This window comes from Eulemur rufifrons, chromosome 27, assembly GCF_041146395.1.
Source record: "Eulemur rufifrons isolate Redbay chromosome 27, OSU_ERuf_1, whole genome shotgun sequence".
Lineage (NCBI taxonomy): Eukaryota > Metazoa > Chordata > Mammalia > Primates > Lemuridae > Eulemur > Eulemur rufifrons.
The window spans coordinates 24,512,315-24,537,870 of record NC_091009.1 but is presented as its reverse complement, the minus strand read 5'-3'; the positions used below and the strand labels follow the sequence as shown (position 1 = coordinate 24,537,870).

The 25,556-nt window shown below is 44.8% G+C and overlaps 1 protein-coding gene across 1 annotated transcript in view; it reads left to right on the top strand.

Annotated features, from left to right (window-relative positions):
* The window catches only part of HHAT (hedgehog acyltransferase), a 247,495-nt gene that overhangs the window by 129,985 nt on the left and 91,954 nt on the right, over positions 1–25,556 (top strand). The window lies entirely within an intron of this gene.

The window sequence follows — 25,556 nt, the reverse complement described above, 5'->3', positions numbered from 1 at the left end:
TGTTTTATGGTTGTGAAGATACAGCCTTGTTCCTAATTGAAAGAGATTGCAGATGGCAGTTTATATCCTAGTTCACTGGTGATTTTTTACCAGAGTTGGCTTATGGGGCATATTAATTTTAAATAGCTATTAAATCAAGCAGAGATTAAGTGGAAATATACCAGAATATTAATAGTGTTTGTAAGAAAATATGCATGATATTTTTTCTGCTACCAACGTTGCTGTATTTTCTAAGTTTTTTATAATTAGCATGGATTATTCTAATAATGGTGAAAAATGATTGTTAAAATGCCTGTCAAAAATACTGAGGGAAGCAGAAATGCTTGCTGAAAGACTGTAAACCAGAGATGGTGAGGAAACCAGAAATCATGGAGAGTGATTTGCTTCCTGCAAATATGTGGCTCTAAATGCTAATTAATTCTAACAGTCTGCTCATAAGTGTCTGTAGATCCAGTGTGATTTTTGGATAGGTGTCCTGGTGGTTCAGTTCTCTGCAGGGCAGGACCATCTCCCTGTTGGTAAGATGTGCTCTGAGGGGAAGTACACGTAACTGACATCACCTGTATCCTCAACCAGCAGCACTTCCTCTGTGCTGGATGTGGTGGCGTTCCAGGTGAGGCCAGGTACACCTTGTGCTCTTTTCTGATGACTCATCCAGGGTTGCACGTTGAAATCTCCTTGGCTTACCCCAGACTCAAGGAATATGGATTGTCCTGGCTTTCTCCAGGATTTGAAACAGATGGTAGTGTGTAAACCTGAGGTACCATGATACCAGTCTGTGGCCTGTTAGGAACCGGGCTGCATAGCAGGAGGTGAGCGGCAGGGGAGGGAGCGAGCAAAGCTTCATCTGTGTTTACAGCCGCTCCCCATCGCTTGCATCACCACCTGAGCTCCGCCTCCTGTCAGATCGGCAGTGGTGGTAGATTCTCATAGGAGCGCAAAACCTACTGTAAACTGTGTGTGTGAGGGATCGAAGCTGCACACTCCTCATGTGAATCTAGCGCCTGATGATCTGAGTGGAGCTGAGGGGTGATGCCTTTGCTGGGAAGCGGCTGCAAATACAGATCATCATTAGCATAGAGGTTGCATTATGGTGAGTTGTACAATTATTTCATTATATAATACGATGTAATAATAGAAATAAAGTTCACAATAAATGCAATGCACTTGAACCATCCTGAAACCACCCTCCCCACACCCCACCCCCTGGTCCGCGGGGAAATTGTCTTCCATGAAACCAATCCCTGGTGCCAAAAAGGTTGGGGCCCCCTGGTGTAAACCACCAGTCTTGACACTGCAAGGGGAAATGTACTTTTGCAGGAGGGATAAAGGACCGGCAGTCATGGGAAAGCAGGCATGTCATCTATGAAGAAGCTGTTCTGTCATTTATTCAGCACATGGTCATTAAGCTTTCCACGTGCCGGTCACTTGGATGTGTCAGAGAATACTGTAACTTGCAAAAACAGACATTTGATTTGACGTTTTCCCTGAGCCAGGCTTGTGGTTTGAATGAGCAGTGGTCTGCCCCTGGGTTCCCTCCTCCCTTTCCCTCTTCTGAGATCCAATCATCTCTCCTGTGTTGGGTCTGGAGGAAGGAGAAGGGAGGTCAGGTGGCTCTAATATGACTGGTGCCAGGGTCCTCTGGCCCCTTTGGGTGGGTACTGGGAGATGCTCTACCTGGCCACCCTAAACAGTGTTCTGTGAAGCAAGCGGAATGGAGGAGTAAGGCTTCTCTCTGCCCTGCCATCTCCCTGCAGTTTTCATTTCCCTCACTCGGGCAGGGGCAGAGCAAACCAGCACGTCCCTTCCCTGCAGGCCTCCCCAGCCTCTGAGTAGGATGCTTCGTCGCCATCACACGACAGCACTCTCCACTAAGCGGACAACTTAAAGACTCAAGGAGTCCTTCCTCTTTTCTCTTCCCAGCCTGGGAGTAGGTGGTGAGGTGAGGATGGGGTTGAGGGAGCTGATTGCTGGGAACAGAATCACTTTTCCATCTCATAGTAACCCCAGCATGGGGTGGGTGTCTTGCCGCTTTATTTATAGCCGTCTTCAGAAAGTGGGGCTTTTCTGCCCCAAGTGTGGGAGGTCAAAGCTGATGGGACCAAGTCCTGTTTATGATTGGATACTTTAGTGAGAGCTGTTTGAAAGGGACAAGGACCCTGAAGCCAGGTGGAAGAGGGTGGGGGCACAGTGGGGTGGGCAGTGAGGGGATGGTAACAACAGCTCTTTTAAGAAGTTAAGCTGTGAAGGGGAGAAAGAAAGATGGGGCATCTGGTGGACAGGGGAGGTGGAGTGGGGATTTTTTTTCTTTTTAACGGGAGGAACTCTTGGATTTAGCCATCAGAAGGTCTCAAGTGCCCTCTGAAGCAAGAGAAAGTAGTTTCAGTCAGGTGGAGAGAAGCAGAGGATGATTGTCAGGGGCAATGAGTGGTCCCTTAGCCACCCCAGAGAGCAGTGGCATTTTCCTGTAAATATGTCACAAATATGTTATAGAGTTGGAAGAGCAAGGGGCGGGTGGGAGATGGTACTTGAGGAATCCTTCTCCCTCTGTGCTGGCCAAGAGAAGAAAATACATTTCCCTTTGTAAAAGGAAATATGGGAGAAATTGGATATTTTTTTTCTTTTTTAGATGAACTGCATTTATCAGCTCCAACAAGCTCTTAACGTGTACTTTGGTTTGTCGGGCTGTGTTGAATGCTTAGTGTTTGGCATAAAAGAAACTGCAGCATGCCTGAAATTAATCAGCTGCATCTTTTAAGTTGATGGGAGTAATGTCAGCTTCTCTGGAATGATGAAATTTCCACAAAGCCAAGAGCCCTGTCCGTGATCTCAGCTGAGGCAACTGCAAGAAGGAACGGCTTCCTTTTAAGCTGTGCTCCATTGAGCTTCGGGACAGGAAGGAGCTGTCATGTTTAATGCAATGTGAACATTTTTGGTATTGGTGTTTCATGATGACGGCAGGAATATTCAGTGAGCTCAATCCTTTTGCGTCTTGTAGAAATCAGAGACAGAGTTTCAGGAAGCAACAGTTGCAATTCACCTAAGAATAGCCTCAGAAGAAGCGTATTGGCTGGAGTTCTTAATGTGACACTACAAAAAAAAAAAAAAAAAAAGAAAAAAAAGAAACCTGGGGAAAGAGATTATGGAATAAAATAGCTCTATTTCATTATAGATAATAGGGTGGCTTGTTTAAATTTAGCTGAGTTTAGCTTTGGCAAGAAAGTTTTTAAAAAATGTGATCTTTGGTTTGATTCTTGTGGCCTGAGGCATTTTTTTTCTTTCTTTTTTATTTCAGCATATTGTGGGGGTACAAAAGTTTAGGTTACGTATATTGCCTTGCCCCCCACCCAAGTCAGAGCTTCAAGCGTGTCCATCCCCCAGACAGTGCACATCAAACTCATTATGGCATTTTTCATTTTACCCAGAATTGTAGCCTTGTAGCCTGCCCTTACCTCTTTTAAGAGGAAAGGTGTATGCATGATCTCACTTATATATGTGAAATCTAAAAAGTGAAACTCATGTAGAAGCAGAAAGTAAAATGATGTTTACCAGGGCCCGGGGGTGGGGATTGAGGAGATACAGGTCAAAAGATAAAACATTTCTCTGAGATAGGAGGAATAAGCTCAAGAGATCCATTGTACGACACGGTGGCTATAGTTAACAATGTATTGTGTGATCGAAAGTTGTCAAGAGTAGGTTGTAAGTGTTCTCACCACAAAAGAAGATAAAATATGAAGTAATACATATGTTAAGTAGCTTGATTTAGCCGTTTTGCAATGTAAACACATTTCAAAACATGTTGTACACCATAAATATATACAATTTTTATTTGCCAATTTAAAAATAATAAAAGAGATGCATAGTACTTGCTTTTTATCTCTCCTTCACCCCCACCTGCTCCTGTCTAAGCTCCTCGGGTGGCAAATAGTTATAAGTGATACAGGATGCCATCGTGACTTTTTTTTTTTTTTTTAATTAACACACTGTATATATTTATGGGGTATAATTTGATGTTTTGATGCATGTATATGTTGTATAAGATCAAGTCAGGGTATTTAGCATATCTGTCGCCTCATGCATGTATCATGTGTTCGTGGTGAGAACATTCCATTCGTCTAGCTGTTTCGCATTTGCAGTCACCACTGCCACCCTGCTGTGCAGTAGAACACGGCACTTACTCCTCCATCTAACTGTAACTTTGTACCTTCTGACCAACCTCTCCCCATTCATCCCCCTTCCCTGACAACAACTTAGCTTTGGTCATTTGACTTTTAAAACGTGACCTGAGGCCTTCTCCCAGTTTCTCTGAAACATTAAATTTGTCATTTTCCCTTTCTGCAATTTTTAATTGCTTTTATGCTTGTAAACTTAAATATCAGAGAAGTATTCACCTGTATTTTCTTCTTATTTTCTATATTGTTTATATTTAGCTCTTTAATCCCTTTCAAATAAGAATCTAGCTTTTTAAAAAAAATAGCAAAATATTCCCAGCACTTTGGAAGGCCAAGGTGGGAGGACCGCTTGAGGCTAGGAGTTTGAGACCAGCCTCAGCAACATAGCAAGACTCTGTCTCTATAAAAAATAAGAAAAAGTTAGCTGGGCATCATAGCATGTGCCTGTAGTACTAGCCACTTGGGAGACTAAGGCAGGAGGATTGCTTGAACCCAGGAGTTTGAGGCTGCAGTGAGCTATAATTGCACCACTGTACTCTAGCCTGGGTGACAGAGTGAAACTCTGTCTCTAAATAAGTAAATAACTAAAAATCTTTTAAAAACGGCAGAAGAAATTTTCTTTATCATCAATTTTCACATTTGATCCAGAGACCATGTGTGAGTTCATCAGAGCCACTACTTTAAGCATAAGAATAATGTCTTGATATCCTCTTAGGACCTGCAGAAATGCAAAGTATGGAAATCATGCCATTGATGCTTCTTTGGCAAATTCAAAAAGGCAGTGAACGTCTGGAAGGGCTGTAAAGCTATCTGAGATTGCTGCAGTTAATATAGTCCTCAGAAGATAAATTCCTTTCCATAAGTTAATATATTCTGCATATAAAATGGTGTTCAGTATAGTGCACATTCAATCCTGTACAAATGCTAACATTTATTTAAAAGAGCACCTTTTAAAGCATGATTTTGTTCTGAGGAGAGAGAAGGTGGAATGAGACTGCTCTTCACTTCTTGTAGTATCTTTTGTTCTTCTTGAGGTTGGTGCAGATATTCCAGTAGAGTCTGGAGTGTCTTTGACTTGCCATAAGGGCAGTGAATTTCAGTAATATGTGAATTGATGGTTTATTGAATTCTAAAATGATCAGAACTAATATTACCTGCTTCTGGCTTTTTCTTGTTGATACCTTGTATTGATACCTGACCCATTCATAAATGAGCCCTGCAGCAGAATAGAAGTGGTGTTAGGGCTAAAAATCATGGAAGTTTTGAGCTTTATGAATCACAGGATAATTTTTAACGTTCTTTATCTTAGATACCACAAAGCCTACCACCACATTTGCTATAGTTAATTGCAGCATTCCTGGTATTGATAAAGAAGTCTGTCCATCATCATTTGAAGTATGTCTTGGATTGTGTGGTGTCTGAACTGTCCAGAAAAGTCTGCCTTGCATCTTTAAGAAGCCAAGCGATCAAATTAAGGGTTAATTCAGGCTAAAGTACTCCCCCTGAGAAGGAAGGGATCTAGGGACAAGTCAGTCTCTGTCCTGTATCCACTTTAGGGCTATTGAGACCTGTTTGAGCTCTGAGCTGCTGTGGAAACAGCAGGAGAGAGGGGTGCATATTTGATCTTGGGAGTAAGACCCAGACAGTAATGGGAAAATAATTAGCATTAGTATTCAGTCTAGCAGCTCAGAAACAGCTAAAGCGCATGCATGTCCTGGGTCCACTAAAAAAAGAAAGATAAAACAATTATGTATACATTTTTAAACACACAGAGGTGATAAAGGCAAAATACTTGTCTTGCTGCATAGGATTTTAAATTTATTTTGAAAATGTAACATAGAAGTCAACTTCTGTTTGTCTAAGGAAACAATTTGTAATAGTGGTATAAAAAGTGAATTAGCTTCTTAAAACACTGCTCTCCCACCTGAGGTGAGTCTAAAGTCTATGTCTCTGCAGCCCTAATTAGGCACCACTGATCATCTCTTAGTGGCGGCCAGAGGGGAGAAGAGGCACCTGGGAGGAGTCCCCAAGTCTCTTTCATCCCCGCCTGCTGCAAACTTATTTCCTTTGAAGTGACTCTGTATCACTGTTTTCTTTTAAACCTTTCTTTAATTCCACTTGTGATATATGAAAACCAGAAGCTAATGATCTGTGTGGTGTTGCTTTACAATCTTTTCAATAGAAAGTGAAAAAGGTGTGAATGAGGAAAGCCGGGTACCCAAACAGGCCTCACGGAGGCAGTTAATGCAAATGCAGGCAGGTGCTGCAGAGAAGTCACCTGGCTTCCGGGGGGCTGAGACCCCCTGCATCATCGCCCTGCACCCAGGCTCTTCCCAAATCCTGCTGACTCTGTCTCCTTAACCTCTCTCACGTCCACCCCTTCGTCTCTGTTTCTGGAGAAAGAATGTGCACCTTGGTCCATGAACTGGGCTTCTCACCTCACAGAGCTGAAGCGAGATTTAATAATACATGCTAACCACTCAGACGTGTGCCTGGAAACCGTGGGGCCTCCGTAAAGGCTGGTTTCCTGCCACCCATCCCCACTTCACCTCTGGAATGGAGTCACAGGGTTTGAGTCCTGGCTCACTGTCCTGCTACCCGTGTGACTTCAGGTAACTCACCTAACTTTTCCGACACCTTGACTACTTATCTGTAAATTGGAAATCATAATTCCTGGTTTGGGGGAGTTGCTTGCAAGGCTCAAATGGGCTCAAGTAGGTAGAAAGCGTTTTATGGGCAGCAGCTCTCTGTGCAGGTGTTAGTTACCGCACAGATTTTCATTTTCCTCTCCTACGAGGTTGCAGGAACCCCCTGCAGCTCTCCTCCTCTTTCGTGCCTTTTTGTCTACTTTACCTGTGGCCACCAATCTCCCGGAATCCCAGCTCCAACGCTGTCCCTCCCTCCTCCGAGCTAGACTGTCACCCATGTCCTGAGCCCACCACAGTGGGTCTTGGGCTACCTTTCCTTCTCATCTCACAAACGGGACCAAAGGCTGCTTTTTGTCCCCACGCCACCATTTCCTGGCTTTCCTTTGCTCCTGCATTCCCTGAGCCAAGTGCTCACGCTTCCCCGTCAGTGTGGCTCCGCGTCCTGCCCCTCTCAGGCCTGCTCCTTGCAGCCTTCCTCTGTCCTCCTCAGTAGCCCTGCCTTCCTAACTTCCTGGGGCCTGGGAATCTGCTGGGACGTTCTAGATCTCACACTCCGCTCACGGAGATTGTGCTGTAATAGATGTGCATGGAGCCCGGAAATCAGTATAATTGCCAATCACCCCAGCTGACTCTAAGCTCAGGGAAGTTTGGGGCCCATAGCTTTAAATACAGTAGGCTTTTGGTGCCTGGTGCACATCCGCTCCCAGATGGTGAGCAGGGTCTGATTCACCTGGATATTCACCGTAGCACTCATAGTGTCTGATGTCTACAGGGCCTTTACAAATGTTTGAGTGAACCAAGTTTAATTTTTAAAAATGTAAAAGGACTTAGTAACCATCTACTTGTCATTTAGCCCATTTACTTGTGCAACACATTAAGTGGTCTAAGCACTGTTCTAGGTGCCGGAATCAAAGCAGTAACAAGCTGGACGATGGCCCTGTCCACACTCAGCTCCCACCCCTGCGGGGGAAGACAGAAAAAGCAGCATGTGATGACATGAGTGAGCCTGGAGGACATTAGCTAAGTGAAATAAGCCACTGTAGCAGAAGGAAAAAACTGCATGATTCCATTTTTATGAGGCATCTAAAATAATCAAACTCATAGAAGCAAAAAAAAAAAAAGGTGGTTGCCGGGGTGAGGGCAGGGGAATTGCTGATCAACGGTATAAAGTTTCAGGTTTGCAAGGTGCGTGGGTTCTAGACATCTGCTGTACAACGTGGTGCCTATAGTTGATTCTACATTATCCTCTTAAAAATCTGTTAAGAGGGTAGACCTCATGTTAAGTGTTTTTTATCACAATATAGTTTTTTAAAATGGAAGAAATACAAAAGAAAGCAAGTAAGCAAGCGCTGTAATTCCCACGACGTGGCGGAGGGTGCACATGTGACGCCCCTTTGGAGGGGGTGGCGGGAAGGCCCTCACTGAGGCAGCGGGTGCCGCGGAGCCACGCCGGGAATGAGGGGGAGGAGGTAGCCAGGGCAGGGGCCCGGGCTGGACCGTTCCAGGCAGAGGAAGGACAAGCCCCAGGCCCTGAGCGGGAAGGAGCTTGGGTGAGGAGGGGGGAAGCCCGGGCTGGCGGGGAGAGGGGCGAGGAGTCCACGGCGTGGCTGGAGGAAGAGAAAATAGCCAGACTGTGACCAGGACTGGGTTCCATTTTAAATGCATTGGGAGCCCTTGGAGGGTTTTAGGTAGGGGAGTGACATGAAAGCCACTCTGACAGGCTTAGCTGGGAAATTCCTCTGCCCTGCGGTGGTCCAGGTCTGTCCCACTACTCAGGGAGGTTTCTCAGACAACCGGCTGCTCTGAACGCTACTGCGTTTGGGTAACAATAGCCCTAAAATATCCTTCAGTTTCTGTTCGCTTGGTGTTTTGTAAAAGATGGGATTATACACGCGTACATCAACTTGAAGGCAGTTATGTGATGGTGGAGTGTGGCGGTGGGCTCTCTGGAAGTGTGGGCAGCAGGGGAGAGCTGGGGCCGGGGCTGGGCCGTGCAGGTGGGATGGAGGTTTGCAGCTTTCTTAGGGTGACAGGCCCCCGTCTTGTCGTCTGGCCTCTCAGCGAGCCTGGGCTTCGGCCCCTTCACTGGTGCTTCTTTCTGTCAGACTCAAACACCTGGAGTGACTTACTGTCCTCCTCGTTCTTCTGTAGACTTTTAGGATGGGAAAAGACCACATTTCGTTACTTTTCAGTTCTTGGAAGATTTCCCAGATCTGCTCCTTGCTCTGATCCTACCGTTAACCTCGTTTGAGGAGAAACATGTTAGAATTATTCATCTTTACGGCTGCGGTCTATTTAGGTTTATTAATTAGGAAATCCAGATGCAAAAGAAAAAACAAAAACCTAAAAGAAACCCTCCACGCTTGAGAGTTGAAATGCATAATTCAGTTCCCACCATACATAGCTTCTATCAATACAGATGTTCCTGTGAATAAATGTATGTTTTTAAAAAATTAAAAAGAGCCCCTGGTGACTCAGTTGAGATATTTGCAATGTAGAGACAGTTTTAAATGTAGAAAGCTCTGAGTCAGGGATGTTGCTTAGCAGGCGGGCCGGAGCCGTGAGATCTCTGGTCTTCGGCCAGAGCAGGTGGATTTCCCGACAGGCCATTTGTTGAGTGTCATTGTTGCCCTGTTTTGAATCCTCTTCCTTTTGCAAGGGGATCTTTCTGCCTCATGGGGTTACCGCACCTGGTGGAGGCCAGAAACTCACTATCGTTCCTTGCAGCAAGGGTCTTAGATCCCCTGTACCTGAGATTTGGATTCTAAAGAGAATGACAGGTGGGCAGAGGTGGGACGTGGAATGCACTGGTGAGTGTGGCAGTAGTGACACCAGTATGCAGGGGCAGAGTCCTGGGGTGGACCCCACGCCCAGCACCGGTGATGGAGAGCCCCTTCCCCCGAGCCCAGTGGCAAGTCTGGTGGGTCCCCACTAGAGCAGTTGGTGGTGGCTCTGAGGCCTTCTCAGAGGTTGTGCAAGCTGCCTAACTACCCTTAATAAATTCCTTTCATGGTTAAACTAACTAGAGTGGCTTCTGTTATTTGCAGTTAAGATAACTGATAGCGTTACTTACCTGATGGACATTGGAGATGCCTAGCTCGGCAGGGGGAGTGCATGATCTTTAGTTGGTTTTGCCCATAAGCTGCATCGATTCCACATACCAGAATTAAACCAAATTACAGCTATTTTTGCATCACTAACAGAAGCAGCCTGTGACTTGGAAAGGGCATTGGATCAGATGCGGAGGACCAAGGCTCTGGTCTGCCTTCCCCCTCTCCTGCTGCAGTGATTTTGTGCAAGTCACTTCTCCTGTTTGTGTCTTGGTTTTCTTATTTGTGAGAAGAGAAAATTATGCCAGATAAACCCTAAGATCCATTCCAGTCTCAGCAACCTCTGACGAGCAGCCTTGAGTTTCTAATATTAGAGAGCAGCTTCTGTTGTCTGGCTCTGCGCTAGCCAGTACAGTAGCTATTAATCACATGTGGCTATTTAAATTTAAATTAAAATTCAGGAAAATTACTGTGATATTTTGATGTCATGTGAAATATGTATTTGGTCTCTGCCCCCCAGTTCCTGGCACAGAGCTCCTAAAATCCTTGTAGCTGGGGTGCTAGGAGAAACCTTTCATTCTGATATTTGGTCTTAGACCTTAGTTCCTGACACAGAGCTCCTAAATCCCTTGGAATTTCCTGGGTGATTGGAGTATCTTTGTTCTAATGAGGCAACTGTTGGTGGGCTTGTGAATAGCCTCAGGATGAGGGCTGGTTGTCAGGGGAACCAACCACATAAGAGGGTTGGAACCTTCAGCCCCACCCTCCTCATTACACCAATGGGGAGGATAGAGGGAGGAGTGAAGGTGGAGTTGGTGACCAATGGCCAATGACATAATCAACCATGCCTCTGTAATGCAGCCTCCATAAAAGCCCTGTGTGGGCTCAGAGAAGAAGAAAGTCGAGTATTTTCGTATCCCAGTAATTACAAATTCAATTCCTTAGTTGCAGTAGCCACATTTCAAATGCTCAGTGGCCACGTGTAGGTACCGGTGATCCTATTGGATGGAGCAGATGGAGAACTTTTGCCTCATTGCAGGAAGGTCTCTTGGATGGTGCTGGTCTGGGGGGTCAGGCCATCTGTCTGTTTCCCTTGGAGAGATCCCGGGGGTTCTGTTTTGTTTCTAGCTACCTGCCGGAGTCGCCACAGCCCCCTTGTCAGCCGCTCAGCTGGCCCCAGACAGAACTTGCTGCCTACTTTCTCCTTCCTCCGAGCCCAAACCCAACTCTTCCCCTATCTCATAGAGGGGCACCAGGGCAGAAATTTCGGGGTTATTCTGGCAATTTCTTTCTTCCTCACCACTTATACCCATTTTGGTCCCTAATTCTGTCAGTTCCTCCTGTTAACTGTTAACTGTACACGCCTGTTTCCTTCATCGCTGTTACCCACATCCTAACTGAGGCCCCCTGGTGTTTTCACCATCCTTCCATTGCGAATCTCACCTTTAGCTGCTTCCTCATTCCAGCATGTCCCCCTGGGGTACTGAATCAAAACACAGTTTACAAATAAACAAAGGCAGTTTTCCCTGGTCATTCCCCTGCCTTCACAGCCATACTCTCAGCTGCCTTTTCCACACTTAACAAACAGCTCTTACCCCATGAGCAGCTTCTTTCTGTTCCTGAGCAGGCCATGCTCCTTTACTTCTTTCCTCTTGTGCATGCTCCATTCCTTTTCCCTGCATAGACCTGCTCAGCACCCCGCTCAGAGTCTCCTGGAAGAGATGGGTGCCCCGCATGGCACCCTGGGGTGGGGAAGGGGGCTGATCATGGGGAAGGTTCTCCCAGGATGTGGTGCTTGGCGTGGAGGGAAAACTATACTCACACTCCTGTGATGGGAGGAGCAGGGTGCATTTTAGGAGGAGAAATAAAAAGAAGGTCCTTGTGGTCAGGGCGCCAAGAGTGAGGGGCACACTGAGCCAGGCTGTGGAAGGCCTTGAAAGGCATTTTAAAGATCGAAGTCAGGCTTAGATGCTAAGCAGCAACTTGGAAACGGATAACTAAGAAATTTTCTGAAGGAATACAGCTGTAGTTAAAAATTACATATGCAAATGTATTCTAGCATGTCAAAAGTTCTCACTTAGACAATGGAATTAACATACTGAAGAGAAGGTAATTTCAGTAGAAAATGCATAGTGTAGCCTACTGATATGCTGGAGTGGAAGGATCTGTTGTGAGGAATATTATTACTAATCTGTTACCAATACTAATACCAGTGTTTGCAATGATGTATACGTTGGTGTTAATTAGAGCAGATTCATTTGCATCCAGATTTCCTGAATGAGAAAAATGTGACGGTATAATCAGCACGCTGGAAATGGGGCGTACCCTGCAGTCTACAGGACTGAGGAGCTCCTGATGTCCCAGGTAACAGATGTCGTGCTGGAAGCCTCCATTTGTTTTGGGGGATTGTCAGAATCCCTCTGTGCGCATGGGAATATGTTACCCTCTGGAACATCACTCATTAGTAAACGCATCTTCGGAAGCTTGGGGATGGTTCCTAATGGCGGTCAACACACAAGATCAAGTTTTGTGACAATGAGGATGTATGCTGCTGAGCTGATGCACGTCAGACAGAACACTGAGTTTAGCAGGCTGTGAGGGATGGGGTCAACTTGCTGTGGGGAAGAAGCTTGGTGTCGCATCATCCTAGTACCAAGAGATCAGTATTTGCCGAGGTCTGTACAAAATTTGTTCTGTACTCTATCCAGTGTGTTTTGAACATTTTTCTGGCTTTAAGGAATTTCTAGCCTTGTATACTCTGCTGCCTCAAAGTGCAAGTCCAAAAGTCACTTTCTGGGCCTCCCTTGAAGCTGGTACCAGAGTGCGTCCCAGGCCCCGCCACTCAGATGCACCCACGGGGTAACTCTGATTCAGAAGAGAATCACAAGAACAAGAGGGCACCCCACAGAACTGTTTCCAGCAGGGATGATCATGAGAACTTCCCATGCAGCATGGACGGGGGTTCTGCAATGCGAGCCACAGTGCCACTGGCAGTGACACCAGAACCAGGGTGAACTGGAGCAGTCTGGGAAAGTAATTGTCCCTTAGCCTACTTTTCTGGTCTACGTAGATAGTCCGTGAGCAAATGTCCTTTAACAAATTCCTTTTCTGCTTAAAGTAGCTAGAGTCTGTTGTTTGCAACTAAAAACTCTGAATGGTATATAAATAAGCATGGGTCATGGCAGTAACTTGTCTTGTTTTCCCAGCAAGTCAGTGTTGAAGAGGGACCACATGAGCTGGAGAAGCATTTGCAGACTCTGCACACACTTGAGTGATGGCCAGGATAGATGGCTCTGGATCTTTATTTTGCGGTGGTGTTTTACAGAAGGACCTGGGAGAACTGTGCCCGGGATGAATGGGTATCTGGTACAGTAATCTAGTCAGTTCTGTTAGCGAACTCTATGTTCAGATGCTCAAAGTATTGACATGCTAAGAAAAAATGCATATAAACAGTCATAATTACTATTTATAAGGGCATTGTCCTATTTACCAATTATAGTCATGCATTGATTAGACAAGGATACATTCTAAGAAATGCATTGTAAGATGATTTCATCACTGTGTGAGCCTTATAGAGTTCGCTTACACAAACCTACACAGTATAGCCTACTACACACTAGGCTGTGTGATACAGCCTATTGCTCCTGGGCTACAAACCTATACCCATGTTACTGTACTGAATACTGTAGGCAGTTGTAACACAGTGGTAAGTATTTGTGCATCTAAACATATTTAAACATGGAAAAGAAACAGTAAAAATACGGTATTATAATCTCGTGGGACTGCTTCATACATGCAGTCTGTCATTAACCGAATTGTTACGTGGTGCATGGCTGCATACGTGAACTACGGTAATTAAAGAGTGTGTTATAGCAGAACTGACTGTATTTGAAAGTGCTGTGTAAACCTGAAAACATGGAGAACCCCTGGCTTGTAAATAGTCTGTGGGCTTCAGCTGGTCCCCTGCATTGTTTAAGAGGGAGAGGAAGAACCCCACTAGAGGAGTAGACGCTCTGACGGATACAGGCTACAGAAAGGTGGAATAGCTCGATAGAAGCATAGGTTGCAGTCACACCACCTGGGATCGAATCCCTGCTCTACCACATACTAAGTCTGAGCCTTGGATTTTTCATTTGTAAAGTGGAGATAATGACACTGTCATAAATTTGTTAGTGCATTTAACATACTGAGGACAGTTCCTTAACTGGGGGGAACCGTAATTGATCTCTGACTTACCTGTTAGTCTGCAATACCGCCTGATTCAGGATATAAGAGGAAGCCCACACGAAAGTGCCTCTCTCAGGGTCTGATGCTTCATAGGCCCTTGGTCCATGTCTGTTGAATTTGAATCTGATGAGAACCATCCCGTGGACTGCGACTAACATTGTTCCCTTTCCTCTCACCAAGTCAGCCTGGGAACCTCTTAGTGCCAAGCGAGGGTGGGATGATCTTTATTGACAGGACAGATTCAGGAGCACATTCTGGGCCAAAGGTGGCAATTCCAAGGTGCTTTCGAGCCACACGCGATCCTAAGGGAAGGTGCGACCTCCAAAACTATGTGGAGTAGCAGGAAAGAGCAGTTAGCCCCCAGCCTGGTTTCGGATGTGACCAGGCCATTGAAAATGAAAACACTCTAGCATCTGAAAGCCCACAGCATCTGACTCTAATTGAAAGGTTATTTGCAGACAATATGTTTTCCATAGAGTGACATTTGTATGCGTTTATTAATATACTGAGTCCATTACAGTGAAATCCATTTTGGAAATGGAAATACATAATTATTTTCGAATATTTTAATCATTTTAAAGCAAGATAATGAACTGGAAAGCATTTAGCTGAAGGAGTGCATCTGATTACACAGCACGTTTTTCAGTCGGAATAAGAGGCAGATATATATTGCTCGCCTCTGCTCTGCTGTGGAAGAGGTTCCTCATTTTACCTCTGGGTTCTGTGACATTTTTCACTTTCATCGGATACTTCAGTGGCCCAAGATTCTAGTCCTGGCTTTTGCAGTGAAACGTCACTTCTTGTTTCTGGGCATCAATGACTCATTTGTAAAACACCTTATGATTTAAAAGGCCTCTTCTAGCTCTGACCTTGTATAATGGTAGGATTCTGTGACTCGAATAAGGTAGACAGATTCCTGTAAGCACCTGAGCAGTCCGAAAACTGTGGTCTTCTTCAGGCCCCTTAGCAGAGTTTAAGATTTGGGATTTTATGTTTCCTTTAGCACCATGTGCGGAGCTCCTACTCTCTGCAGGACACCGTGAAGGTCAATGATGGGACAGAGAAGTGAGCCACTGCTTGAGTTTTCTGTGGTCTAGTTGGGGAGAGAAAGGAAACGTTTATTATATGATCAGGAAGATTGACTCCGTAGAAATGTCACAGCACAAGCCTTCGTTAATTGTTGTGGAATATGGAAGGAAGGAAGTGCCCTAGTGGGCAATGTGGAGAAAGGGACAACCTCTTAAGGACAATATTTATAATTGAATAATGAGACTTGGGTTCATATTCTATTGCTGAGCCAAATCTGGACTATTTATTTTCTTTCCATCCTGTTTGTGGAACGTAGTTGGTTGGGTCTTTCGTCCGCACTAGATTTGTGAGTGTCTTGGTGGCCTCTTGTCGTTGCTCCTGTTTGAAACCCCATGGCATAGCATTTGTTCCATATAAATGTCTTACATGATGGAACGCCCCTGATCCTCACCGTTTGGCCCTACCATTGCTCACTGGCACCTGAATTTGGGCACAACCAGGAGTGGTAGTGGGGTGAGGTGGCTTGGTGCTCTCTCGGTGGCTTTGCTGTTGGAGCAGTACAGGTGTTGCTGGCTGCTTCAGAAAACAGCATCTTTGGAGACTGTCAACTCCAAGGGAAATGGGTACGCCTGAGAAAACTGCATGCCCAGATGCTGCTCTTTGGCTTATGTCTAGAGATGGTCTTTCCATGGCTTAAACATGTTTGTAATTACCTCTGAGACCAACGGACAACCTACAGCTTTCTGTCTGTAAGAGCTTCTCCATCCTGCTCCTGATGCATCTTGCTGGGGCAGGCAGGAGAGTGGCAGCTCCTTCTCACCATCTGTGTACGGTGTACCTATAGGTACATTTTCAAGCCCTGCACCCCCACAATCTAGCTATGTCATCATTACTTTAAATTGGGATCTTTAAAAGTGTTCTTTAGTCCTGCCAGTGAAGCTACTGAATAAAATGATGTTTAGGTGTGTTGTATGATTTCCATATCCCTGGCTTTCTTTAGTAAGGAAATGGAGAGTTTGCTGATTTGCTTTCACTAAACGTTGTTAAATTTCTGAGAAATCAATCCTGACTCCAAGAGCAATAAAAGGCCCAGCTTGAAGGAGCCTGTGTTGGCATCTGGTAGCTCGGTGTGGTGTCACAATGCAGGTGCCCACTGGTTCGCAAGGTCACGTGGGAGATGGGGCTGGGGAAGAGGCTGGGAGAGGAGACAGGGGAAGCCAGTGGGGGAACCAGGAGTGTCAGGCTACTGTATAAGGTGGAAGAACATCTTTCCACACCTGCTGGCTGCCCTGCACCGGGATAATTGTGCCTTTATTTGCTGAAAGCTCTGCTAGGGTCGTCTTGATACTGCTGAGCAGGCACCTGTGGTCCCGCATCTAGCTCCTTGCTGGTTCTGTTGGCCTCACGTGGAGCCTGATGATTCTTCTTTTCAGACTTTATCCTATGTCACTGCACTGCGACTTGGTGGATTTTGCACACTCCTGTTATATTTAACTGTGGTTACCTGAGGACATGCAGAGATGATTATTCACACTATATGGAATAGAAATTTATACATTTTTCTTAGGGTTTTGTTGTGTTTTATTTATTTCATTAATACTCTTTTTATGAAACAATCCCCCACCCTACCCCAGCTCACAAGTCCCCTACTTCCTGTACATAAAAACAATCCAGGTTAAGCACCCCGTGAGCTCTGAATTACAGAGCCTGGAAGAGCAGCTTGCGGGTGCTCAAGATTAATTCCAGCAATTACTCGACTAGCAGCAGCTCCCCAACTCGCAGAGAGCTGCTTCGGGGGGGATCAGCGCATGTGCACGTCAGGTCCAGCCACTAGCTGTCACTGGCCATCAGAGTGCCGATAACTAACAGGTTTGGCTGTCTTCATGTGATGGGATTCCTTTTGAAAATATTTTTTTAATTGAGAAAAATACTTTCAGAGCTTTAGTAAGCACTTCATCACTGAAGCCACTGCTGTAAAATATTTAAATAACCTATGTGAATGTTCTGGGGCATTTGTGTAAATGGAACCCATTCCAGCACACAGGTACTCACTGTCCTTCACCCACCCAACTCAGGGTCTCTGATTCCTGTTGTTTCCTGGTGGTTCATAGCTACGGCCGGTATTCTGATGGTGAGTTTGGGAGTGTCTTTTCAGTATTCATTGACCTTTGTTTGTTTGATCAGTGTGGCCGGTTCTCTCCAGTTTCCTACTGGGGTAACAGTTGTCTGCTGTTTGAGTGCAGCCAGCCCAAACATTACCGCTGGTGTACTGGGGGCTCTTCAGCATCTCCCTGTTAGTGACCAAATCTTTCCTCTGCTGTGTCATCTACAGTAGGCGTGGAAGAACAAGAGGGGAAAATGCTGTCCTTTCTCATTTGAGCTGGAGAAGGATTTGTGTCTCCTGATCAACAGGAAGGTAATGGAACTGGGACATTGAGTTAATGAATATGGTGCCCATGGAGAGGTGATCAGGAGAGTAGCAAAGACACCTCTTAAATCATTCTCCCGTGGGGCTTCTTTTTGGATTAGACCATTGCCATAAGCAGGATTCCTCAACTTTGGCACTATTGACATTTCGGACCAGATAATTCTTTGTTGTGGGAGGCCATTCTGTGCACTTCAGGTATTTAACAGCATCTCTGGCCTCTGCCTGCCAAATGCCAGTAGCACCCCAGTGCTGACAATAAAAAATGTCTCCAGACAGTGCCAAATGCCCCTAGGGTATGGGGGTGGGGAGGAGAATTGCTCTTGGTTGAGAACCACTGCTATAAAAAAATACCATCGTCTGGTTTTGAACCATGCGTAGAGGAGGATGTGAAAAAGGTGGCTATAGGACTTCAAGTTTAAAATGGTACCTGTCTGTGGCCTCTGATGTAGCCTCACTCAACTGCCCACTGTCATGTCTAGAAAACACTGAAAAATAAACACTGCATAGTAGGACTAGACTTGAGCCTGCTTTCAGAAATGGGGAGAAATTTCCCTGAACCCAGTGCAGAGGACTAACTAGTCTGACAGACGCAGTCGGCCTGTGCGTGCTGTGCTAGGAAGCCTCTTCGCCCTTCTCCTGTCGTCTGCCTGTTCCACCAGTTCAGAACCTCGTGGTCTGTTCCACCCAGAAGAGCAAGCTGCTCTCCCCTACTACACAGTTGTTTTGGTCCCAGTGCTATTGTCGTGTCCCTCCTCACTGCATCGGCACCCCTCTGTCCACACCAGTGTGGAGAGTCCAGTGATACAAAATAAGTAGACAGAGGGCAACGTGGGATTGGGCCAACCGAGGTGCGTTTCGGCTCGACTCCACCCTCCACGAGTCGGCCGCAGTGGGTGACAGTGAAGACAGGAACGACCCTGCCAACGCACCGGAATTGTCACTTTAATATGTCACGTTGGTTAGTTGATCAGACAAGCAAGGGATGGGGTAGAAGAAAATGCACCCTGAGGGGAGAAGAACCGCATCAGAGAACACCTGTTGGAAACTTGACATTGGACTGAATACTGGCACTTAATTTTGTTCTTTGAGTGTGTTGCCTGCGGAGCTTTGACTATTGCTTAAGAAGACAGAGAACAAAGTGAAAGGCGGTAAACTGTTCCCTTTATGTTTTTCAATTAGAAGAACAATAATTTTGATAAATGATGGTCATTTGAAGTCCTCCTTCATTAACTTTATAGAGAGTTATTCCGTGGTTCTGGGTTTTGTTGTTTTTTGGTAGGTAGAGGCTACAAAAAACATTAAGTGATTCTTCTCTTCTTCATAATTGGAAATAGTGATTACATTATCTTTTATATTGTATGGCTGTTTTCCTTCAAACAATTGTACATATTTTATATTTTTTGTTTTTCCCCATATAGACTTTCATGAGAGTGGATTCATTGTATCCCATAATTTGCTATTACACTATGTTATGAAAATGAGTTATTTCCATCCATGAAATATAATGCCAGTGCAATATAAAAAAGTAAAAGGCGCAATATATTCCTTGATAGATAGCAGTTGTTGATAGATACTAAATATTAATACATTTTATTTCATCTAAGGATTTATGTGGAAAAAAGAAATAATATGTAGCCATTGGAAAAAAAAATTTCAGTGTAAAGTTAAGGAGCCATCACCCCGAGTCTTAGAGGAAGAGCAGACCTGTGAGGCAGTTATTGTAAGAAACAAGAGAAATATTTTTGGCCGGGCGCGGTGGCTCACGCCTGTAATCCTAGCACTCTGGGAGGCCGAGGTGGGCGGATCGTTTGAGCTCAGAAGTTCGAGACCAGCCTGAGCAAGAGCGAGACCCCATCTCCACTAAAAATAGAAAGAAATTATATGGACAGCTAAAAATATATATAGAAAAAAAATTAGCCGGGCATGGTGGTGCATGCCTGTAGTCCCAGCTACTCGGGAGGCTGAGACAGGAGGATCGCTTGAGCTCAGGAGTTTGAGGTTGCTGTGAGCTAGGCTAACGCCACGGCACTCACTCTAGCCTGGGCAACAGAGTGAGACTCTGTCTCAAAAAAAAAAAAAAAAAGAGAGAAATATTTTTAAAATTCTTGACTTTCCTCAGTGTGATATAAGATGTGGCATGTCTGAAACAGGAGCACCAAGTCATGAATAGAAGAGAAGAAGGGAAGGAAAATGGAGTTAGGTGAAATAAGAAAGGATTTCAAGAAAAATAAGAATGCAGTCACATAATTAAAATCCACTTTGGAGAACGTAAATATCAGAACTGACACTTCAGAATTTTGCCTCCCATGTGGAAGGCAGCCTCGACATACTTTCCACATTTTAGAAAAATAAAATAAAATAAAAATGCTAAGAGAAAAGAATAAATACCAGGCATAATCATGGAATCAGGACAATGAGAGCAGAGGCAATAGAAAAAAATAAAACATGAGGGAGAGAACTTTCTTGGATTTAAAAGAACCAACCATATTACAGGCGAAATGCATAGACAGAGCCATATGGAGGTGCGTTCTGCCATCATGTTTAAATTACCGAGCAAAGTCAGAATCTATACAAGGATCCAAGCAGGAAAACAGGGTTACTTATAAGGAGTAGAAAAAAACGCCAGACATCTGTTTGGTAATGTTTCCTGCCAGAAGACAGTGAAACAAGGTCTATTGAGCACTGAGAGGAAGAGATTGTGATTCAAGAATTTTATATCCAGTTAAATTGTTTTAATGTGTGAAGTCAACAGAAGGACTGCTCTAAAAATTCTGTAGGGTGCCTGCTCTGGCCAAGCCCTCTTCTCGTAGAGTCACCTTCAACTGAAAGGATCCATCGAGGAGGTAGGCATTTGAGCCGGGGGCCCGTGCCATCTCCCGCTGCACTGATTGGAGTAGGACTAGACCTCTCTCGGAAGCAACCTGTGACTTCAGATCTGCAAAATAGAGATGAGCCAGGCCAACTAGATTCTTCTTCGAGGATTTTGGGATAGAGAAGATGTTGCATTCGACAGTTGAGGACTGGAGTTGAAAAGTCACAAGTGCTAGAGTTATAGTCGGCACCCCGGCAAGGCGAGCTGCGTACAAGCTAACATTCCGGGGTTGGGGCGGAGGACTGATTGTGGGAGGGAGAAAGGTGAAGAGACTAGGGCCGGAGAGCAGCAGAGAAGCCATACACGGAGACAAAGTAGCTGTCTCACTTCCTCTCTTGTTCCCACGAAGCCCTCTCATCCTTTGAATTTTGTCCCTTGTCTGTCCTTGCAGCAAATCCTCCCAGACAGAAGGATGTATCTGTTCATTCCATGCAAAGTTCTTCCAAGGGCATCCTCTGAGATTCAGGGACTTACGAAATATGCCACCTTGCAACTTTTAATCAAAGAAGTTATTTGACGGAAAATAAAAGTTACAAATCAAATAATGAACAAGTATGTAAGGACTGGATGGCTCTGTGGGACTCTCGTCAGGCTTAATAGCTAATTTTATCACTAACGTCCTGAGGAGACCGGTCACCTAGTAACCAGCCTGATGACTTAGTCACTCCAATGACATAGAAGACGGCCGAAGGTTTGGTGCTGCTTTTCACAATGGCAACTCAAAAATGAAGAATGTTATTAGAGATCATAACTTCTAATTTGGGCAATAATCCTGTAATCTGACATAAAAGATGTTCTGGAATAGCCTTTCTCCCAGGTAGCATTTATCGTCAGCGTTACAATTGCAGTTTAATATACCTACAACAAGGTAGCGAACATGAACATTCACATAATGTTGCCTAGGAGAAAACTTGGAAAAAATATATCAAAATATTGATGTGGTTTTCTTTGGTGGTGGAAATAGGTGATTTTTTTTCTTTAGACACACACTCATTAATTTGTATACACTCATACACATATGTGTATTGTATATATACGTATACTTTGTTTGCTTCAATGAGTTAAGTATTGGATTTTTTGTTTTGAAGAGATGGGGTCTTGCTATGTTGTCCAGGCTGGAGTGCAGTGGCTATTCACAGGCACAATTGTAGCATACTATAGCCTTGAACTCCTGGCCTCCAAGGATCCTCCTGCCTAGCCTCCTAAGTAGCTGGCACTATAGGCGTGTTACCACCATACCCACCTTAAGTGTTGACCTTTAAATAAAAGCAATAAAAGATAAGCTTTATATTAAAAAAATTAGAGACAACACTGAGCAACATAGTAAGGACTTACTAAGCACCCGCTATGCACTGGGTACTATGCTTAGGCTTTCTACAGGCATTGTCTCCCAGTCTTCCTGGCACCCTGATAGAATATGGGCTTTTGCCATTTTCTAAATGAGGAAGCTCTAGCTCTTTGAGGTTAAGGACTTGAAGTCTCACAGGCAGTACGTTACACGTAAAGGTTGACTGTCCCAGAAAGGAATACCTACTTCTACAGGGAACTTTGCAGAATGTAGGTGGAGTTGTCAGTATCCTCGCTGGTCTGAATGCCTCAGCCTGGGGCCTGGGAAGGATTCACCATCTGCTCGGCATCCCAGGCCAGCCTTGTGCGTGTGACCCTCTCTTGGGGAATATTTTCTGCACTGGCCAGTGGGCGTTCGTCAGTGTTTGTTCTAGTGGATACCCCCGTGCCCGAATGTCTGCACAGGGGCTGACTGGCCAGTTGGTGGATTCATCTCCTCCCTCCTCCTCCTCTGTTTTCTTCCCCCATGGCAGCCCCTTGGCTATTTTCTCTGCCTTCAGCCCTGATTTTTGGGTGGCAAAGGCAGGTGAAATTCAAACTGTTTGAAGATGGGTTAAGAGTAAAATGTGTCTTTTGACAGGAATGATACATTTGCATCCTTATAGATTTTGACTGCTCTGTTTATCCATCTGCCTGCCTTTCCCCGCTTCCGGGCAGGGAATAAACAGATGAGGGTGGGAGGTTTGCCCTGTAGGTGCCCCCAACTTCTTGCTGTCACCTAAACTGTCACCCCTGGCTTACCAGGGGCATAGTCATCACTCTGGTATGTTTGAAAAACACATTTTGATTCCTTTCTGGTCCAGCAAATGCATTAGTTTCTTTTTCCTATTTTTGCCATTTCAATATTAGCTTTAGGAAATAGATAAAATTCTGAAACAGTTTTGGCTGCTTCTAATGTTTTTTTAAAAAATCAATATTTTCCTAAATCATATTAAATATCTTGTATATATATTGCACACATGTGAATATATTTATGTGTGTGTGTGCATATATCTCTTGGTGGTTTATTTTTATAAATGCAAAAGGTTTAGTGGCTGTTCTCAGAGCTGGGTGCCAACAGAGGTGGGTTCACAGGGCACTGCTGCTCACAGACGAGCGTGGTGGGGGAAGGTGGCATTTGCTTCAGGGTTAAAGGTCTTGGTTTTCTTGCTCTAAAGCCTCGATGGGACCTCAAACCTGCTGAGAAAGGGAGGGCACATTTAGTGAGTTCATGATCAGGAGCTGACAGAGTAGCCCTTTAAGAAGCAGGTGTTTTAAAGAAAACAAGCAAATTTCATGAATGGAGGAGGGGGCAAGAAGGGTTAACTTCATAAGGAGGATGATTCTGTGTGCTTTATCTGAAAAATTAAAGGGATTGTTCAAATCTCTCTTGACTCTTCAAAAAAAAACCTCATGTTTTATGAAGTTTGATCTTTAGTAGTTTTTCCTTTCTTTGAATTCATTGTTGAGGCTCTTGTGTCTTCATAGCACGCTCCCAATGGCCATCTCTCTGTGTTCTGTATTGTCACCTGTGCTCTTCTGCCCCCTAGTCCATCCTTTGCACGGCGTCCTCGCCTTCTCAGAACACTGGTCAGGGTCTACTGACCTCCTCAGAAGCTCTGGTAGCTCCTCTCTGCCCACAGAGTGACATTCTGGGGCATTCCAGTCGAGGCCTCATATCTAACCCCAACTCACCTTTCTGGCCTTATTTTCCTACACTCGCTTTCTTCGTCTTCCACTTAACCCAGACAGCTGAAGCAGTCGTTAGTCCCAGAACACACTGTGGACTTTTCTCCCCTCTGTGCCGTGGGTTGCAGGTGGCCCGTGAGCTGTCCTTAAGATCTGAGATCCATCTGTCCTATCATCCTTGGTCCTCTCAAATACCTGAGCCCCTGAGAAAGGGACTCTGTTTCCCGCACAGACAGAGAGGGAACAGACATGCACTGCCCATGGCCTCATCGTCCCACCACTGGTCCTGGGATGGGGGCCTCTCGAGTGCTAGGCATGGCCACTGGGCTGGGATGTCACTGGTGACACACACAGGCTTAGTGACTTCTGACTGTGTGGACTCCTGTCAAGGGACCTTGTCAAATATCTTTATCCAGAGAAAGTCAAGAAGGGTCCAGTAGGGTTCCAGGGTATTTTTCAAAGAATTCTGTGCCAACTGTTCCTAATCTGGCTCTCACCTGGGTTTGGTTCTCCCTCTCCCAGTTCATTCAGAACATATTTGTTCACCATGATTCACAGTCTTTCCTCAGTATCTTATCTCTTGAAGAGTTGTCATCTCAGTAAACCCTGCCATCACCTCTCCTGTTACACCAGATTCCGAGTCATCTCTGACACCACCTTTGTCCTCACCGTGAAGCACCAAGTCTGTTGATTCTACACACTTAATGTCCCCCACATTTTCCTACTGTCTCTAAATACCCATTGCTACTCTCAGGTCTTGTCTCAACAACTGTTTCCCATCTGCCATCTGGTCAACCTCTGTGCAGTCTCCCCTTCCCACCCCCATTCCATTCTCCATGTTGTAATGAGAATGGCTTTTTCTTCTTCTTCTTCTTTTTTTTTTTTTTTTGTTTAAACAACAGAAATGTATTTATTTATTTATTTTTACAATTTTAGAGGCTGGAAGTATAAGATCAAGGTGTCAACAGGCTTGGTTTCTCCTGAGGCCTCTGTCCTTGGCTTACAGATGGTGTTCCTCACTGTGTCTTGACAAGGCTTTCCTGTGTGCATGCCCATCCCTGGTGTCTCTTCCTCTGTTTATAAGGACACCAGTTTGAGTGGATGATGCCCCACCTTTGTGACCTCATTTAACCTTAGTGACCTCTTCAAAGGCCCTATCTTCAAATACAGTCACATTGGGAGTTAGGTCTTCCACATATGAATTTGGGGAGAATGGATTTTTTCGAAACACAATTCTCATCACGGTATCCTTTCCTTAAAACACTCTAGTGGTTTTCATTGCTTTGAGGATACAGACAAAATTCTTGAACTGACCTACACAACTCTTTGCTCTGGCCTCTTCGCTTACCTCTCCTTCCTCTCCAGCCTATTCGTCCGTTGTGTGTCCCTCACTCTCTGCACTTCAGTCTCAAGTTTTCTTTTCGTCCCTTGAATGTACATTTTTCTCTTCTTGCCACAGGGCATTTGCACAAGCTGGTCCGTCTGCTTAGAATACTTTCCTTCTCCTCATTTGCCTAATCAGCATTCCCTTCAGAACTCAACTTAGTCATCACTGCTTCACGAGAGCCTCCTCTGATCTCCTGTTATTTCTCTCCAAACAGCACAGTCTATCTCTTTGGGGCCTCTTGGTGGAGGGGTTTCATTTATTTGTGAAATGGTGTGGTTGCTTTTCTTCCCTGTTGGATTATAAGCTCCGTCATAGCAGGAACTGTGCCTGGTTTTGCTCATTATTATATTACCAACACTTAGCACAATAGCTGGTACTTAATAGATTCTTTTAGATATTTGTTGACGGTCATCAGGAAAGGCTGTTTTCTTACTGTAGCTTCTTTTTCTCCTGCTACTTAAAGTTCAGTCTAGATGAGTCCACTTAGATTATACTATCCTGGTTCTCCACTTAGATTATACAATCGTGGTTCTCACCAGCCAGAGTTACTCTGTAATTTAACTGGTCAATTCAGCTAACATTCTCTCAGTGTCTACTGTGTGCCAAGCAACATAGTGGGCCTTGGGGACATGAAAATGGAAAAGACATTGTTGCTGACACAAAGCAGCTCGTAGCTTACCGGATTGTTGTATTTTGAGTACTGTACTAGAGGTATAAATAAAGCAATA